This window comes from Cydia amplana, chromosome 11 (genome assembly GCF_948474715.1).
Source record: "Cydia amplana chromosome 11, ilCydAmpl1.1, whole genome shotgun sequence".
NCBI classification, from domain to species: domain Eukaryota; kingdom Metazoa; phylum Arthropoda; class Insecta; order Lepidoptera; family Tortricidae; genus Cydia; species Cydia amplana.
In genome coordinates, this window is record NC_086079.1 from 17292225 (window position 1) to 17307108 (window position 14884).

The 14884-nt window shown below is 38.6% G+C and overlaps 1 protein-coding gene and 1 non-coding gene across 2 annotated transcripts in view; both read left to right on the plus strand.

Moving 5' to 3' along the window:
- LOC134652347 (tRNA dimethylallyltransferase) overlaps positions 1 to 14884 on the plus strand; it is a 282850-nt gene that overhangs the window by 169645 nt on the left and 98321 nt on the right. The gene's annotated exons all lie outside the window — the stretch shown is intronic.
- Positions 2256 to 2329, plus strand: Trnat-agu (transfer RNA threonine (anticodon AGU)). Its single transcript has one exon. It is a non-coding gene; the product is annotated as a tRNA-Thr (tRNA).

Below are 14884 nucleotides of genomic sequence, written 5' to 3' on the forward strand. Positions count from 1 at the left end.
TTGCATTTCAAGTTTCAACATAATCATTAGTGCATTTTGGTAAGTCGCTAGTAACATTAAATAAGTTAAAATATAAATATATATATTTTTAAGAGGATACTCCATACTTACATTACACATTACATGTTGGTAATTAAGTAAAATGAAAAGAAAAACAGTTATTATCAATCAACATGTGACAATGTGTATTAATAAAAAAAATATTCAACATTATGACATTTTTTTTTCAAAAAACTTATCTTCTTACTAAAAGAAATATCTACCTATAGCTTTTGCTGGTATGGTTTTTAGGGTTCCGTACCCAAAGGGTAAAAACGGGACCCTATTACTAAGACTCCGCTGTCCGTCCGTCCGTCCGTCTGTCACCAGGCTGTATCTCACAAATCGTGATAGCTAGACAGTTGAAATTTTCACAGATGATGTATTTCTGTTGCCGCTATAACAACAAATACTAAAAACAGAATAAAATAAAGATTTAAGTGGGGCTCCCATACAACAAACGTGATTTTTGACCGAAATTAAGCAACGTCGGGCGGGGTCAGTACTTGGATGGGTGACCGTTCTTTTGCTTGTTTTGCTCTATTTTTTGTTGATGGCTCGGAACCCTCCGTGCGCGAGTCCGACTCGCACTTGGCCGGTTTTTTTTATTTATACGGAAACCTTTATGTGTGGCCCGACACGCCCTTGGCCGGTTTTTTTCCGTAGATATATTGAATAAAGTCAATGTACTGGACACAATGAATATTCTATAGTCCAAGTACCTAAAGTAGGTACCTAAGGGCCCGTCTTGAACGGAAGTGTATTAATGCGTCAGCCTCGCGGGGTCAGCCACCACGCCAAGGACATGCGAACACTCATATTTGCGTTTAAACACGTTGTGTAATACCTAATCTTTTTTATACCACGTCGGTAATAAACAAACATACGGCCCGCCTGACGGCCAGCAGTCACCGTAGCCTAAGGTCGCCAGAGGTGTTACATTGTATGCGCGTTGCCGACCCTTTAAAAACCGAACAGAGAGTCTACCGAAAAACGAAAATGGAGTTAATCGTTTTGATGCGAAATTTAGATTTTCGCGGTCGGCCTTCAGATCCTCAAAAGGCCAAACCAGGCGTGTCTCCCTCCACGATTTCGTCGCTTTGCTACAGGTAGCTAAAAGTACATCCGTTCGGCCCCAATTTTGGGGAAAGCCATAAGCCGCGCGTGGCGCTGTCGCCACCTAGCGGCCATATCTGTGCTGATCGTAACAGACGCGTTTTGTTAGAGAGTGAGTCTTCTGTACTTAGTACTATTATTTATTCTATGGCCAAACTGTTAGTCTTGGTCAATTTCTGTAAGAATGTATTGCGATCTATATATTTATAGCGCTCCGTAAACTCTCTACAGTTATTAGGTATGCCTACCTACTTTTTAGGGTTACGTAGCCAAATGGCAAAAAACGGAACCCTTATAGATTCGTCATGTCTGTCTGTCTGTCTGTCCGTCTGTCCGTCTGTCTGTCCGTCCGTATGTCACAGCCACTTTTCTCCGAAACTATAAGAACTATACTGTTGAAACTTGGTAAGTAGATGTATTCTGTAAACCGCATTAAGATTTTCACACAAAAATAGAAAAAAAGCAATAAATTTTTGGGGTTCCCCATACTTCGAACTGAAACTCAAAAAATTTTTTTTTTATCAAACCCATACGTGTGGGGTATCTATGGATAGGTCTTCAAAAATGATATTGAGGTTTCTAATATCATTTTTTTCTAAACTGAATAGTTTACGCGAGAGACACTTCCAAAGTGGTAAAATGTGTCCGTCCCCCCCCCCCTATAACTTCTAAAATAAGAGAATGATAAAACTAAAAAAAATATATGATGTACATTACCATGTAAACTTCCACCGAAAATTGGTTTGAACGAGATCTAGTAAGTAGTTTTTTTTTACACGTCATAAATCGCCTAAATACGGAACCCTTCATGGGCGAGTCCGACTCGCACTTGGCCGCTTTTTTTTTTATTAGACTTTATCAGACTAAAAATCAGTTAAGAGTCTATCTAATGTAATAATGTTCAACTTTCATTAGACAGACTATATGTGTATAAGTGCGCCTTGTAATTTGCATCTCCTTATTGATAAACAATAATTATTTTCAATCAAAATACGACCTTATTATGCTAACCGTACGATAGTCACATGATATCAAATAAGGACGATAAGACTTCTCGAGTTCCAGCGAAGTGATACACAATTTCGCCACTGTGTGCAAGCGGCGCCGTGGCTTAGTTGGTTAAAGCGCCTGTCTAGTAAACAGGAGATCACGAGTTCGAATCTCGTCGGGGCCTATGGTGGATATCTTTTTGCTTTTTTTATTTTTTTCTTCAATGCACGATTTTATTTTTTATTTGTATTTAGTGTAGAAAACTATGGATAGAACAAGTTTAATTAACTAAAATGTTAATTCCGTTTTATTTGATTTATTGTATGTGGCATTGCATAGATATTGCAATTTGCGTCTTTGGAATTCACTCCCTCTAAATATTAGACAAGCTAGAAGCTACTAGTACGTTTTCTTTCAAGCGGATGTTACGTAAACATTTGCTAAAGCAAGAGTTCGAATAATATCCATCATTATTATATTTATAGTATGTATTTTATAAATATGTGGTAGTTTATATATATTTTATTTATTTATGTAATTTATAAGTATAGTTTGCTTTTTTTAACTCACTCAATATATTTTCTCTCTCTGCACCAATTGAAGGTATCTCTGTTTGGCCCTATGGTTGACTGGTAGAGAATGCCATTTGGCATTAAGTCCGCCATTTGTACATTGTTGTATATATTTTGTGCAATAAAGTTTAAATAAATAAATAAATATTGTGGTTTATGCTTATGTTTTTTTTAGCTGTATATTCTTAGATAAAAAATTGTGGGTTATCTGCCAAATTCTTAGAGATATACATATAAATTATATAATAAACTAAAGTAGATGGAGGTATAATATAAGTAAGACAAGTAGGTACTGATATTTTATGAATCTTGGAAATTTAAAATTATTATTAACCCCCGACACAAAAAGGGGGGTTTTATAAGTTTGACCGCTATTTGCGTGTCTGTGGCACCGTAGCTCTTAAACGGGTAAACCGATTTGGATGCGGTTTTTTTTTTAAATTTAAAAGCAGGTTTTCTAGAGGCGGTTATTAGACATGTTTTATCTTATCAAAATCGGTTCAACCGTTTATGTGTTGATGGTTTTTTTCATTTTTTTTAATGTTATTGTTCTTAGATCTACCTATAAGCATCTATAAGTAAAAGTAGTGAGAATTAATAATATAATATTGAAGCACCGTATTCAACGTAATATTATAATTAAGATCCTAAGCTCAGATAAGTAAGTTCACGCGGTTGAGGAATGCCGCGCAAAGCGGTCGTTTGGGGCAAAATGTAAATGTCAGGGTCTCACCAGTCTCACCACAATGGATCATCCTCTGGCTAGAAAGCTTCAGCACAATGGCTACCGTTCACTTGTAAACCTATCATTATTGTATTCTGATTTAGTTGCACTTCATCGTAACCGTTTTGCATCATGATTCATGTCAGATGAATCAAACAGCGTTTTCTTTAGGTATACACTGACGACTTGGTTTTGACGACTGGTCTGGCCTAGTGGGTATGACCCTGCCTGTTAAGCCGCGGTCCTGGGTTCGGATCCTGGTAAGGGCATTTATTTGTGTGATTAACACAGATACTTGTTCCTGAGTCTTGGGTGTTTTCTATGTATTTATGTATTTATATATTATATATATCGTTGTCTGAGTACCCACAACACAAGCCTTCTTGAACTTACTGTGGGACTTAGTCAATCTGTGTAAGAATGTCCTATAATATTTAATATCTGGGTGAAATTTATTTATTTATATGTATATATATATTTCGGGGATCTCGGGAACGGCTCTAACGATTTCGATGAAATTTGCTATATAGGGGTTTTCGGGGGCGAAAAATCGATCTAGTTAGGTTTTATCTCTGGGAAAACGCGCTTTTTCGAGTTTTTATATGTTTTCCGAGCAAAGCTCGGTCTCCCAGATATTTTTATTTAAAGAGGGCGTTTGCGTTAAGTTTCATTTTGTACCGGATTATGAAGCGCCGCGACCCATACAAAATGTATTAAAAGAGTCGTTGCAATTAGACGCAAACGCAGACATATTCTCAGAGACTAACCCTCGTAACTTATTCTACCAAATGTTTATTTTATTCCGCTGTAGATGTAGAATGTTCGAAAAATATTAATTACTTACAAACAGTGTTAAAACAGATTTCAATCTTCAAGTCAATTACACCTAAAAGCCCGAAAAACGGTTATTTATAATTTACTTAAAGGGTTCAAAACGTACATTTCAACATGAATTCAAACATCACCTAATTAGCCGCCTGTTCTCACGTCAATTACTTATAAAACCCAAAAACTACCGTGTTGTGTATTATCACGAGTAATTCCTATACCTCAAAACAAAAAAAAATACATCCCATACATTGTATTGGCATATTAGCCCTTTTACATTTAAAGTGACAACAAATTTTGGAAAGAAATTAACTGAGTCACTATAAGTTGAGCTCCGAGATTGTTTGCTTGAGTGGAGAGTTGTATGGGGAGATTAGGGAGAAGCGGGTCTATGGGGATGGTCGGGCGGGTTGGATCGAAGTGCGTCTAACGCGAGGCAGCGGTGCGGAGAGCTTTAAATCTGGGGTCACCATGTTTTCAGTAGTCCCGTAATAAATTGGAAAAATTGCTGTTATAAAAGTAATTCCGACCTTCCAAAAATCCAATTCAAAACGACCTTCAAATTTTCAAGAAAAGAGCGTATACAGTCAAAGGTAAAATGGGTGCACAAAAATCATACCTACTCAAAAATATGTCCCAATAGCTCTTATGTCAGCGAATTATGAACTATGGGACATGTTTTTGAGTAAGTTGTCTTCGCCCATATTTACATATATACACTTGACTGTACCGTCTGGACGCCCCAGGTACCGCTGGAGAGACGAGGTGCAGAAAGACCTTAGTGAACTCGGCGCCGTCGACTGGACAAAAACGGCTTTGGACAGAAGTAGCATGTCGGTCTTTGGTGTCGGAGGCCAAGATCCACTTCGGGTGGTTGCGCCACAGCAGTAAGTAGTAAGTAAGTAAGTAAGACTGTACCGAGATCTTAGAGTCCGCCAATGCACTTATTGCGACCCCTGAGGGTGTTGCGTGTCCAAGGGCGACGGTAACTAGGAGCTAGGAGCTATTCGTATATGCTCGTTTGCCTTATAACATAACGCTCCTCTTTTTGCGTCGGGGGTTAAAAAGGACTATCCCAAAGCTCCCTTGCAATATGGTAACCGCGACACCTGTTTGGACTGTCGGCGCGCTTCAAACATTTTATAAGTCGCCTCGGTTTACTGACGTGACGCGAGCATTATTGCCTGTGCGTTTTAGGGCACAAAATACAAAAAATAGAGGTTTTGACATTTTTTTTCCAAGAACTGAAAATAATTTCGATACAAGCTTTTATCGCTGACTGTACTTTTCTTTCAACAGGCAACTATAATACTCTCATAATACTAAAGGAAACAATTAATGACAAACTTAAAAATAATTAATAGAATCAGGCGTTACTTTGCAGAAATCCATATTAATTAAAACCAAAATATTACTTTGCTCATCCGCGAAAAGATAACGTGCTAGTCAATCAGTGCCAACCCAGTCAACCAATCAGTGCAAACTTAAACACAATTTGTATGATTGTGAAGTCACAGGGCGGACACGCCATACATCAAAAATGATTTGCGTTTATATGTGTGCGCGGCAGGTTTGTACACGCGTCATTGTGTATCTGACGGACTTCTGGCATGCTCTCAGTAGAGCGACTTACGCACACATTCATGTCGCGGCCAGTCGCGGGGATCCGAGTCGGGGCGGGGCGCTGCGTGTCCGTTCTGTCTGTATGATAATACTATTACTTATTCTGTGGTGAAGTTTCAGCTGAGTCGAATAATGGGAAGTTGGTCTAACCCAGTTTGCAAGATTTGACCCGAACATCCATACAATCATAGCAATAACATACATAAGCTTCTTTTTAATCTTTTTTCTTTTTAATGACTGCCGCAGAAAGTCCTATTAAAATAGACTGTTATTTAGTTAATCGAATTACAGATTACAGATTATTCGATGAAATATTTTCCATTTTTCCCGGGTCACTATAAAAAAAAAATGTTCATAACCGGAGTTCATTATAAAGAAATAAATATTTAATAATTAGAGAAAATCTTCATCTACACAAATACATACAACGAACGACGATGTACAATTAATACAAATAAATATATTCTATTATATTCTATTCTATTCTACAAAGAACAAGTTTTTTTCACTGCAGTTCTGTGCTTTAATTTTTAGCTAGACTCTGTTTGATTATATCTTGTGATCTTATTTAAATCACAAAACGCATATAACTTGTACCATAGACACATTGTAGCTCGTTATAATGAAGCAGTGAAAGCTTTGCATTCCTCTAGTGCCTACAAATTCATGTAGGTACAGGTACATACAGGGTGCGTCGTATACGGAGCCAAAGTGTCATATCTCCACGTTCGGCTTTTTTTTTAATCTGTGTTATTTGTGTGAGCCAATCGGTCCTCGCTAGCAACATTTTAAAAATTATGACTACAATCTAAAATGGGTCTTGCCCTAAAGCTACCTAAGCTAAGCTTTTATGTTACCGGGTCAAGTTGCCTACAAAGTTTTACCAGCTTTATATTGCGTATTTGGCTGAATGATTTTCCTATTTAAGTACCTAATTATTTATCTGACAGAATTAATAATAATATGATGAATGAATGAATGACGGTCTCACTCTTGTTCCTTGGGCTAAAGGTCGGAGTCTGTTGTGGGATGCTACATGTGTGAGCATCTTTGCCGCATCGCATCTTGCACAGACAATATACGTGCGGCTGGGGGGGGGCTGCGGAGAACGCCGCGAGACAGAAACATGCCAAGTACTCAAACTTGAAGCCGGTTTACGATTTTGTCCCTTTCGCTGTTGAGTCGGCTGGTCCTTGGTGTTCCGAGGCGAAGGTTTTTGTGAGGGACCTGGGAAAACGCTTGCGGGATAGGGGTTGCGATCCTCTGGTTCGTACCTGGTCCAGCGTATATCGTTGGCTATTCAGCGCGGGAACGCCGCTGGTATTTTGGGGACATTTGTGCCGGGTACTTACCGGATTAGGATATAGGTTTATGGCTTATTATTATGTATTTTGTAATGACCAATTTCCTTTATAATTTGACGATGCGTGTTGCGGATGACATATGTGACAAAATGCATTTTAATTTGACGAAGCCTGAGGTGGATGAGCTTTCTGTATGATGACGAAGCCTGCGCTGTGGATCCTATGCTACCTATGCTGTTATTATTGTGTTGGTTTAATAAATAATTCTGTAGTTGTTTCATGAAGGAATGAATGATAAGAATAATTCGAATATTAATTTAGAAACTATGTAGCCTATGTAGGTGATCTGAACACGCCTCTATTGTCACGGCGTTTGATGCGTGTTCACATATTTTTGAGCACCTCGGCCGCTTCGATATGTCTGATAGCGACTGTACAAGTACCTACAGATATTTATCAATTCGAATTATTTAATTTATATGCATGATATTTTTGTTCCCCATGTAAAATTTACGATTTTCAGTCGTCTAGATTTTTTCTTAGATAACTACACAATTTAAATTAACCTTTTTAGCTACTTGTAGTAAGTTGTCTCACAACAGTCACAACAACAACAATTAGCCTTACTCGTAACAACTATTATTAAACAAACTATTAGCATATACAAATTAAGTTAACCTTTTTCAGGTACTTGTAGTAAGTTACTTGTCTCAGGAAAGCTCCACCCTGTATACCGGAACCCAAGGTGTGCTTAATTGATGCATGTATTTAGAGTCCCGCTGGCACATTTGGGCTTTTAGCTAAGGAAACAAAGCGGTGATATTAATGGATCCTTTATGTAGCTGTTTAAATATAGGTTAAGTAAAGGGGTAGTTGTTTGTTACTTAAAGATATTAATCGGTACAAGAAAACTGAAAATCATTTCAACCTCGTAAGACTAAGAACCAGGCCATTTTTTGAATTTAGAAAAGTTTTTAATTCTTTATGGGCCACTTGCACAATCCTAATAACCCAGGGTTAAACCGTTAACACAGTGTCAAATTGTAACCATGGTTAACCCCGGGTTGTTAAGTGGAATGGTGCAAGTCGCGCTTAGTGTTCTAAACGAATTTAAGCTCTCGAACTTAACTCGAACTCGAAGCTATCAAATAGTAGTCCTAAATACTTTGCGATAGGAAGCTAGATTTTTAGTTACCAAAAAAAAATAGTTACCATAAGTATTTAAATTTGTATTATTTAATACCTACCACCCATAACCCGGTAACCTTGTTCCCTTCCTGCCCAATACGTGTCCGATTAACATACACGTACCTACATATATTATTTATGTACATTATGTACACAGTACATAGACATTCGCGGGGCGTACGCGTATGACATTTGCATACAACGTTGGGATATTTTACCTCCTTGTATCCTCGGGTTTTGCTTATTGTCTATCATATACAGCGACCATAGACTAGGAATCCTCTAGACGGAGTTTAGAGCAATTATTTCATGAAACCGATGCTGCCAAAAATACGGGGGTGCGGGGGGACGAGGTGAGCGGATCCCTTGCCGTGATTGGTCCGTTCAAAGACACGGACCAATCACGGCACGGGATTCTGACACTTTGACTCGAAGATGGAGTAAAACTACCGTATATAGTGGCAGACGGGGTAGCGTTACTATGCTCAGTCTAGAGGATGTCTTGTCTGTGACAGCGACGGAAGATATACATACAGATAGGGTTATCTAAGTCATCTACAATCGAGTTATTATAATCATAAAGCTGGATTAAAAAGTAAAACAAAAAATCATTAAAATGAAATATTTTTGTTTTAAATTGACACATGTCATAGTCATTCAATAAGTAGGATCTACTCTTGCTAGGGTTGACAGGTTTTTCACTAATGTTTAACAAACTGTATCTCAAAAACGGTTAGAAATATTAAGGTGATTAATAAGTGAGTAATAAAGTACGTAGCCTAAACCCCGTTTGCGAAAGAGTCGTTCCTTCTATTCCACCCGATATACTTAGACGAAGCTCTCAATACAAGAATACAAGAAGAATACAATACAGTAGAGTCCGGTTATAACGACGCCCAAGGGACCGCTGATATTACGTCGTACTAACCGGACGTCGTACAAAACGAACTGCCAATTTTAATATATTTTTTAATCAAAATAATTACGTAATTTTGTATTTATTATTACTTATGCAACAATCAAAGAAAAAGAAAAACATTTCCTTTAAAATATTTATTTACGTTAGTATTACAACACTTTGTCTTAAATGGAGAGACTTGTGTGTTTAGAAGAAGCCACACTTTTCAAGGTACGCGTAGTCAACTCACTCGTCATCCGCAAATTACTCGAATCCCGTAAAATAAAAAGTCGTAATTCTTGGGGATCTGACGTTGTTTTATTATCACACAGTTCCTATGGCCATCTCCTGTGTCCATCATCAGATCAGCTCGAAGGCACCTACCAAATTATTGCATTGTACCCAACTTATGTACATAATTATGTATGTGAAGTTTAAGCTCGATTGAATAATGGGAATTGGGTTTTATTTAGTTTGCAAGATTACGAAAAGTCACATAACTATTTCATCTTGCTGCGTATACGCAAAAGGGGAGGGGAGTTAGGTGCGCGGGACGGAGTAAGCTTCTTACCAACTACCTATTTATTTGTAAAAACTACGTCGCTCGTCGTTGTAACCGGACTCGAGGGACGGATTTTGAGTCAATTTCCATCGTTAAAAGCGATCGGTCGTTATAAGCGGAGTCGTAATAAACGGTTGTACTTTCATAGTAGCTCATACTAAAACCAAACAAGTGCCTATACTTACGTCGCTATAAGCGGTTGGTTGTTATATGCGAAGTCGTACTAATCGGACTCTACTGTACAAGAAGATCGAAGAACGGTCTTTGTGGCTGACGCATATCTGACAAATATCACTAAAAGTTATTCTTTCTCCATAAATGTACCATATAACGCAACTTTGAATACTTCATTTTGTATGGGATTTTGAACAGCTCATAATCCCATACAAAATGAGACTTGCAGCATACACGTACGTGACGTGACGCTATCGAATAAAATTTACACTACAGGTACAGGAGTGCAAAATCGCAATATTTTGTCTGTCAAGTCTGTGCTTTCCATTTTTTCGTAGATACTCGTTTCATCGGTTCGCCGTTTGTAGGGTTCCGTAGCCAAAATGGCTAACAACGGAAGCCTTATCAGTTAAGTAGTCCGTGCGTCTGTCTGTCCGTACGGATGAGTTGAGCCATTAACGAGATTCTTTCCTGTATTTCTCAAATAATGTCTGCGGTCTAATTGCCGCGACCCATACAAAATGTATGAAAAAAATCGTGACAATTAGACGCAACCGCACAGACATATTCTCAGAGAATGACCCTCCTAAACACTTATCTTCTTCTTATCTTATCTTATTTAAAACAACGTAAGTGTCGCGAAGATACGTCTTTTTGATTGTATGACTTTTTATTAACAAGTTAACAAGCTTTTATTAGGTCGACCTGTATGTAACTATGTAATGGAATCTTGCAAGTTAAATTTGATCCACTTCCCGGTTTCCGATTGAGCTGAAATTTTGCATACACATGTAAGTCGGGTGACAATGCAATATTATGGTACCATCGAGCTGATCTGATGATGGAGACAGGAGGTGACCGTAGGAACTCTGTGATGAAACAACGCAACCTAATTGTGTTAGGGGTTTTTAGAATTGTCTCGATGAGTATTAATGGTCTGTAGTAAGAAAAGTACAGTCAGCGATAAAAGCTTGTACCAAAAATGAAATTTTTGCCAAAAACTTATCGTACGAGTATTATGAAGGTACGGAGCGGAACATTCCATTATGCGTGATCCGGCACGAACTTGGCCGTTTTTGAGGCTTGTCTTTTGGTGTGTGTTGAAGCTAGTTTTCTCTGCCCTACTTATTGCAAAGTTTTACTTCGACTTATTAGGGCTCTCTTGGGTACACAGACAAGACATCCTCTAGACTGAGCATAGTAACGCTACCCCCTCTGCCACACGGTAGTTTTACTCCATCTTCGAGTCAATCCCGTGCCGTGATTCGTCCGTGTCTTTGAACGGACCAATCACGGCACGGGATTCACTCACCTCGTCCCCCCGCACCCCCGTATTTTTGGCAGCATCGGTTTGATGAAATAATTGCTCTAAACTCCGTCTAGAGGACTCCTATAATAGTCTATGCTTGGGTAACAATACATAGTACACACGTTCGTCATAATCATAAAGATTAATATCGATATCGTTTTATTGAACTAGCCGAGGCCGGACAGACGGACATCCAGATGTAATATAATATATTCAAGAGGTTTCGCGAATAGACGAAACACGAAGGCCGTAACAGACACGTGAATTGAAAAGACTGGTAGTAATATAGATAGGCTAGTGACCAAAGCGTTGTACAAACATAAAGGACTGCAGCGACTATAGTTGGCAAACACGTAGAGTCATTATGTATCATCTAAAAATATAAAACTGTCGAGTTATTTATGTACATAAACCTGCAATAATATGTTACACAACGAAGGCCGCAAAAATATCTGACACGATCTTATTTGTAGAGCCATAAGAGCATGTCGCATAGTTTTGCAGTCTTCGAAGAGTAACATATTATTGCAGGTGACTGTACTCTTACTTAGATACTATAGGCTAAACCATTGAAGCGAGGACCTCGAAAAACATGTATTCCTAAAATGTCGTAGAGCTCTACTAAGAAATGAAATTCAACTCCTAAGGGGTTGTGACTTCAACCTCATCTTCACCTTCTAGGGGTTGAATTCCGAAATTATTTTTTACTGGAACTCTACACTACAAAATTTACCTATGTTTCAAACCATCAACGACATCTCGCAGTAACAATTGTCACTTGAAACTTTTAAGTGAGCTTTCAAGTTGAAAGCTCACTGGTCGCCTGCAATCGCACGTTGCCGCGTTTCATGTCAGCGGAGTTTTCCATAATGTTGGTGACTAGTGCAGTGCGAGTAGGGTTTGCAATCCGGATCCGAAATGTATGAAATTATCCGGATCTGGATCCGGATCCGCGGATATTCCCATACATTTCGGATCCGTCGTGCAAACCCTAAGTGCGAGTATGGAGATTGACAGTTTTTGTTAATCACCTGTCTTTGATTATGCCAATGGACTTGACTGAGGCCGGCGTTGTGAATGGCAAAATATCGGCATTGTCGTCACGCGGCATAATAATGTATACACAGCACGTGAGAGTATTATGCATATTGTAATCCTAGCCGGTCTCTGGCCCATTGATTGTCACTATTCGCTATAACCTGAAATATTTCGGTGTTTTTATGATCCAATTTATGTTTCATTTCTGGGCAAAGTTTCCACAGTTTCGCATTTTATCTATAGGAGTAGGTATTCATTTGGTCATCATCATCATCTTCATATCAGCCTTTTATCGCCCACTGCTGAGCATAGGCCTCTCTTCGAGTACGCCACTTATCCCGGTCCTGAGCCAATCTCATCCAGAAGTGACCCGCAACCTTCCGAATATTTCATTTGGTCAGTTTCTAAAAATTTATCTTAGGTCGTCTGTCGTGTTCGAATGCTGATAATGCTTGTTTGACACTGTGACAATAAAAGAGTGAGGCATTGGAGTGGTCAGCACACGGTACTAATTAACGCACTGGCTCGGGGAGAACAGTCTTATCTTATCTTATGTTGTTCGGGGGCCCTTGATACACTTCGACCCATAGGGATCTTTTGTGCAATTACCCCCTAGGAAAGACCCGTCAGCTACTCAAGAGCTTTTCCCACCATCTACATGTGTCGAGCTTTAAAATCCTTTGGTTCCAGATAACCTTCTCCAAAGTCCTTCATTCTTTGTCTGGTGAGGGCGTGACATTCACACATTAGGTGTTTTATTGTCTCTTCCTCTTCGCCACACATACGACAATCGGTGTTGTCAGCGTGTCCCATTTTGCCAGAATACCTTTGACCCCGTAATGGCCAGTGAACACCCCTGTTATGATTTGGAATTGTCTTTTGCTAAGTTTCCAAAGATTTTTGCTCCAACCGGAGTCTACTCCTTGCATAAAGAGCTTTGCGCGCTTTAGACCCGTCAGACTGTCCCATTCTTCCTGGGAGGGGGAGAACAGTGCTGTCAACACAGTTTAATAGCCATCAGCTTGTCTAATTTATCGAGATCTTCCCCCACCACATTTTTAAAAAACTGCTCTCCGGCTGGGGTCCGTTTCTCATAAGCTTGTAACTTGTACTACAAGTGGAAGTCCCTTTCTAATGAAAGCTGTCAATAAGTGACATCCGCTTGTAACTTCTAATACAAGTGGAAGTCCCTTTCTAACAAAAGCTGTGTAAGTGGCATCCGCTTGTATTACAAGTTACAAGCTTTTGATAACCAGGGCACTATATAAATGTTGGTCTGTACATTTACAAGCGCTTTTCTCAGAGACCGTTTTACAAAATGCTGAACTTATGATATGGAACACAGAATATACAAACAGCTTATCACTTAAACGCTAATATTTAAAACTGTTCATCAAATCTATCATCAAGGATTCAGTTCGGTCCGATATGAAGCTCAAGATCACTTAACCGATTGTTATATCATTTATAGGCATTTACAAAACGCCTGGTCACCTTGCATTAACATCACTTTAACTGTCCATTAGTTTGCCTTATGTCGTTGAAATAAAGTTCAAAATTCCTCAGCCTAGGCATAAATCAACGTTGAATCGGTGCCATACACAAACTATTTGAATATTTATATAGACTTTAACACATTTCGAAATGGGCCTTGTATGTTGGGCTGAAGTGTCGCGCCTAGCAACGAGTAAGATAACCGTAGTTAATTGGTTTTATACCTTATGGCTAAGTTATAAGACTCATTGAAGATCAGTTCGTGGTGGTGGTGGTGGGTTACTTATGTGGCCCTGAAGTAGGCCTAGTGATGACCCCATTTCTGTTAGAACTGTACATTCATTGTCCATGAGAATTATCCGTACGATTTAAAGTGTTATTTGGCTTAAATATTTTGAAAGAAGAGGTTCAATAAGTTTCCTCTTCCTTGGCTTTAAGTTTCTATTGTATAAACTCACTTGAGCCTGGGTTACTTACGAGACAGGCTGAGCCTAGTGTAGGAACCAGGGCAACCTGATATAATATATTTCTTAGCTGAGGTACCTACACTTTGTCAATTGTACATAATTAGGATAATCTTAGCACCCCTGAAAATGTTTTTGTGTACCTACAATAAATTTTTGAAGTTTTTTGAAGTCGCCGGTATCTTTGTATTTTTAAAAGTGTGTTCAAAGATGGCGGGATGGAAATTCTTATTATGTTTGAAAGGGTATATTTCACAGTACTTCCCTTTGTCATAAAGTCAGGATTTGGTGATCAAATCCAAGAAATTGCGAGAACTTTTCTGATATTATTGTCACATCTACATAATAGTGGAAATGCTGATGAAAACCATAAAATGATGGCATTTGAAAATGTTAAAACTATTTGGTGAAGTTATAAAAGTGTGTTCAAGTCAGGGATCGGAACCGGTTTTTTGCAAAAACATAGAAATAACCATATTTTTCGAATTATTTTATACTCGAAATGTAGCACTCAGTTGTGGTTTTAGGTTACGACTTCGTATTATTAGATTGCCCAATTAG